A 5,717-nucleotide genomic window follows, 5' to 3' on the forward strand; every position below is an offset into this window, starting at 1 on the left:
AAAACAGGGTAGTAGTGGAAATCCCTTAACGACGGATTTTAGAGACCACCCTTGCTGAATTAATTAGGATTTTTTGTTTTGGTAGCTAGAGTTGTTATTTTTGGCTGAATTTTTTTGTGGTCGCTTCTTTTGATCCATATTTTGTGGGAAAAATAGCTGGAGCCCTTAGTTTGGTCAGATTTGGAAGTTCCAAAAACGTAGCAAATTTGATTTTTGTCAAAACTTCAAACAGCCATAACTTTTGCTCCAGGTATCAGAATGACTATTATTATATATGTATTTGGGGTAGAAAAAAATTTCCCATGCCGTGGCATCCTGTCGTAGGCCATCTGAGTTCTCCTTCTTCCAAAAATTGCAATTCTGTCAAAAGTTTTTTTTATTTTCCAAGTATTATTCTCTTATTTTTCATAACTAATCATTTTTAGATATAGTTAGACTTTGAATTTTCATTTGAAATTTTTTGTGCTATCTTCTCATCATTTTATAAGGTTGTTCACAAAATTTCAAGTCATTTGGATATCATTTAATGATAGTTGTAGTTCAAACCTACATTGTTACTTGCATAAGAAGACAACTAATTGTGCATGCTAAATTTAGCGTATGACTAGAGGCAATCCATCTGACTTACAACCCTTTGATCCTGAGATAGATAGGACATTTCATAGATTAGTTAGACATCATTTAGTACCTTTTGAGCATCCTGAGCATTCTGTTATTGGTGACTTTGAGCATTATAATTTTGAACATTTTGATTTTGAACATTCTGAGAACATGGCACAACCTCCACCCCGTGAGAGGACTCTAAGGGAAATGGCTGCACCTGATTTCACCTACGAAAGCTTGTGCATCCAATACCCGGATGAGGATGTCCCATATGTTCTTAAAACTGGACTGATCCATTTGCTTCCAAAGTTTCATGGCCTTGCAGGTGAAGACCCACACAAGCATCTGAAAGAATTCCATATTGTCTGCTCCACCATGAAACCACCAGATGTCCAGGAGGATCACATATTTCTGAAGGCCTTTCCACATTCTTTAGAGGAAGTGGCAAAGGACTGGCTATATTACCTTGCTCCAAGGTCCATCACGAGTTGGGATGACCTCAAGAAAGTATTCTTAGAAAAAAAAATTTCCCTGCTTCTAGGACCACGACCATCAGAAAGGATATTTCAGGTATTAGACAACTCAGTGGAGAGAGCCTATATGAATACTAGGAGAGATTTAAGAAATTATGTGCCAGGTGCTCTCATCACCAGATTTCAGAGCAGCTTCTTCTCCAATATTTTTATGAAGGACTCAGCAACATGGATAGAAGTATGATAGATGCTGCTAGTGGTGGAGCCCTTGGAGACATGACCCCTGTTGAAGCCAGAAATTTAATTGAGAAGATGGTTTCAAACTCCCAGCAATTTAGTGCCAGAAGTGATGCTATTGTCATTAGAGGACTGCATGAAGTAGCCACGAATTCATCAGGTGATACTAAAAAGCTTGAAGGTAAACTAGATGCCTTGGTTAACCTGGTAACCCAACTGGGCATGAATCAAAAATCTGCACCTGTCGCCAGACTCTGTGGTTTATGCTCCTCTGCCGACCACCACATAGACCTTTGCCCTTTTGAGCAACAATCTTAAGCAATTGAACAGCCTGGAGCTTATGCGGCAAACATCTAGAACAGACCTCCTCAACCTCAACAGCAAAATCAGCCACAACAAAATAATTATGACCTCTCCAGCAACAGGTACAATACCGGATGGAGGAATCATCCCAACCTTAGATGGTCGAATCCTTCACAACAACAGCAGCAACAACAACAAACTTATTTTCAAAATGCTGCTGGCCCAAGCAGACCATACGTTCCTCCACCAATCCAGCAGCAACAACAACAACAGCCCTAGAAACAGCAAACAGTTAAGGCCCCTCTGCAACCTTCCCTTGAAGAACTTGTGAGACAAATGACTATGCAAAACATGCAGTTTCAACAAGAGACTAGAGCCTCCATTCAGAGCTTAACTAATCAGATTGGACAGTTGGCTACACAGTTAAATCAACAACAGTCTCAGAATTCTGATAGATTACCTTCTCAATCTATCCAGAATCCCAAAAATGCGAGTGCCATTACATTGAGGTCGGGAAAGCAGTGTCAAGGACCTCAACCAGTAGCATCTCCATCATCTGCCAATGAACCTGCCCAACCTCACTCTACTCCAGAAAAAGATGATGACAGAAATTTAAAGAGTAAGTTACCTAATAATTTCTATGCAGGTGAATCTAAAGAGAAGCAACATATCCCTCTCCTATTCCCTCCAAGAGCAATTTCCAACAAAAGAATGGATGAGGCAGAGAAGGAGATCTTGGAAACATTTAGAAAAGTAGAAGTAAACATACCTCTATTGGATGCAATAAAGCAAATTCCAATATATGCTAAATTCTTGAAGGAGCTGTGCACTAATAAGTGGAAGCTTTGTATGGGCAGAAATGTCTCCGCATTGATTGGTAAATCTGTTCCCCAAATCCCTGAAAAATGTAAAGATCCAGGTACATTCAGCATACCTTGTATTATAGGGAACAATAAGTTTGACAATGCCATGCTAGATTTAGGAGCTTCTATTAGTGTTATGCCTCTGTCTATTTTTAATTCTCTATCTCTAGGTCCTTTGCAGTCAACTGATGTGGTAATTCATTTAGCTAATAGAAGTGTTGCCTATCTTGCTGGTTTCATAGAGGATGTCTTAGTTAGAGTTGGTGAGCTGATTTCCCTGTTGATTTTTATATTTTAAATATGGAGGAGGGATTTTCTAAAGGATCAGTTCCCATCATTCTAGGCAGACCTTTTTATGAAAATTGCTAGAACTAAGATAGATGTATATGTAGGCACACTATCTATGGAGTTTGGTGATATAACTGTTCATTTTAATATTCTTGATGCTATGAAACACCCATCTGAAGATCTTTCTGTATTTCGTGTTGAAATAATTATCCATATTGTTGATGAATACATGACTGATCTTCATTCTAATCTGCATGCATGTCACTCTTCATGCATTGAATCTAAATTTGTACTTGATCATATGTCTGAATTTGATGTTGAGAGTGAATCTGAATTTGATATTGATTACTTGTCTGGTGATGTTTTACCTCTTGAGATTGATTTTATAGAGTCAGATAGAACTGACCATGTTTCAGGAAGTACACATACCTCTACCTTTCTTTGAGGTACAGGCTGAGAAACCATCTCTTTCTACCACTATCCAGCAATCCACACCAGAATTGAAGCCTCTGCCATCAAATTTAAAATATGCTTACTTGGATGATAGCAAAAGTTTTCCAGCATAAGAAGGCTATAGGCTGGACCCTGGCGGACATTCCTGGTATTAGCCCATCCACATGTATGCATCGAATAAATTTAGAAGATGGGGCTAAACCAGTAAGACAGCCACAGAGAAGACTCAACCCGATGATTCTTGATGTAGTGAAGAAGGAGGTAACCAAGCTTTTGCAAACTGGAATCATTTATCCTATCTTCAACAGCCAATGGGTGAGTCCCGTCCAGGTGGTTCCGAAGAAAATCGGCCTCACCGTGATAAAAAATGAGAAGGATGAGCTGATTCCTACTCGGGTGCAGAACAGTTGGAGAGTATGCATCGACTATAGGAGGCTAAACCAGGTTACCAAAAAGGACCATTTTCCACTGCCATTCATTGACCAGATGCTTGAACGCCTGACAGGTAAATCTCACTACTGTTTCCTTGATGGTTTTTCTAGTTATATGCAAATCACTATTTCTCCCGAGAATCAGGAAAAGACCACATTCACTTGCCCCTTTGGCACTTTTGCCTATAAGAGGATGCCTTTCGGCCTGTGCAATGCCCCTGGTACCTTCCAACTGTGCATGATTAGTATTTTTAGTGATTTTTTAGAAAATTGCATAGAGGTGTTTATGGATGATTTCACTGTATATGGATCCTCTTTTGATGATTGTTTGGATAGTCTGGAAAAGGTTTTGAATAGATGCACTGAAACTAACCTTGTTCTAAATTTTGAAAAATGTCATTTTAATGTTGAGGAAGGTATAGTTTTAGGCCACATTATTTCCAATAAGGGCATTGAAGTAGATCCTGCAAAAATTTCTGTTATTTCACAATTGCCTTAACCCTCTTGCGTGCGAGAGGTGCAATCTTTTCTTGGTCATGCAGGATTCTACAGGCACTTTATAAGAGATTTTAGCAAAGTAGCCCTTCCACTGTCCAACTTGTTGCAAAAGGAGGTGGAGTTTGACTTTAATGATAAAAGCAAAGTAGCCCTTCCACTGCCCAAGCGAATTATACTACTACTGAGAAAGAGCTACTAGCCACCCCTAAATCAACCACAAAACACCACCTTTAACACGAACCAAAACACCAACTAAGGAAAGAATTTTCCAGAAAAGAAGCATGTAGAATTCACCCCAATTCCAATGCCATATACTGACTTAAGCCCATATCTGCTCAATAATACAATGGCAGTCATAAGTCCAGCAAAGATTTCTCAACCTCCATTTCCCAGAGGATACAACCCCAACGTGACATGTGCTTATCACGAGGGAGTTTCGAGGCAGTCGATTGAGCATTGTATGACCTTGAAACATAAGGTGCAAAGTCTGATTGATGTAGGCTGGCTAAGATTCGAGGAGGAAAATTGCTCATGAGTTCTGATTTCGTCAAGCAATACTCTATAGGATGCTTGGAGCAATTTGAAGGTTGTTGTTAGATGTCTCCAATGACTCATTAGGATTTTCAGGTTTATGCCATTACTGTAAACAACAGTCACAATGCTAATAATATGGATAAATTTGATTTCCTTGTCTCTCATTCTCTCACAATTACATCTTTGCTTATTTAACTTTCACTGGAATGTGAATGTAAGTCATTAGTTTGTTTGCTCAAGTGACCTGCGCTACGAAGTTAATCTCCAAGTCTGTTCAATCAGAAATTGCTTGTTCTCCACATTTGGTGAGGGTGCCGTAAACGACGAGTAAAGTAAAATGTTCAAAAAAAACGTTTCGTTGACTATGTTCCAAATTAAAAATAAGAAGTACAGACATTCATGTGACCTCATTTTATCATTCTTAAAAGTTTTCTTTTTGAGAGAAAAGTGAGTTATCAAGAATAGGTGTCATTTGACTTAATCTATCAATTGAAAATCTTTTCATTATTTCTCGTCCTTGAAAATTCATTTTCGAGAACCTGCACAGTTTCTTTTATTGCTACAAGGTCATGACAAAAACAACAATGGATACCTCAGAGCCCTACACTAGGGTAATGAGAGGCACCATGCATGAGCCTCAAGCGAACCTAGGGGCAGATTAGAAGTTCTCACCCGGTAGGTCGAAAACCCAAAAGGATGGCCTAGGCAAAAATTAGGGTTAATAAAAAATAAAAAAAGAAAAAAAATCAAGAGCATGTTTATTAGGGGATTGGTCCCGAAATCCAAACTGCAACAGGATCTAAGTCAAGATTTGAAATGACACATGGCCGTGTTTCAACATCCCAAACACTAATTTATCCCTTGCTACCCCCTGCGAGCCAAATCATATTTGTTTTCTAAAAACAACACAAAAAACAACAAAAACAAAATAGAAACCCCAAGTAGGAACCACTGCTAAACTGGCGGGAAAAGCAATGCAAATTACACATGCATGAAGTTGGGCAACAATGAAAAGAAAAAGAAAATAAAATCCG

General features: G+C 38.8%; 1 non-coding gene across 1 annotated transcript; it reads right to left on the reverse strand.

The window, feature by feature from the left end:
- Window positions 1–1,151: 1,151 nt before the first annotated feature.
- Window positions 1,152–1,258, reverse strand: LOC114411024. Its single transcript, XR_003666411.1, has one exon. It is a non-coding gene; the product is annotated as a small nucleolar RNA R71 (small nucleolar RNA).
- Window positions 1,259–5,717: the final 4,459 nt, after the last annotated feature.

The sequence above is a fragment of the Glycine soja genome, chromosome 4, assembly GCF_004193775.1.
Source record: "Glycine soja cultivar W05 chromosome 4, ASM419377v2, whole genome shotgun sequence".
NCBI classification, from domain to species: Eukaryota; Viridiplantae; Streptophyta; class Magnoliopsida; order Fabales; family Fabaceae; genus Glycine; species Glycine soja.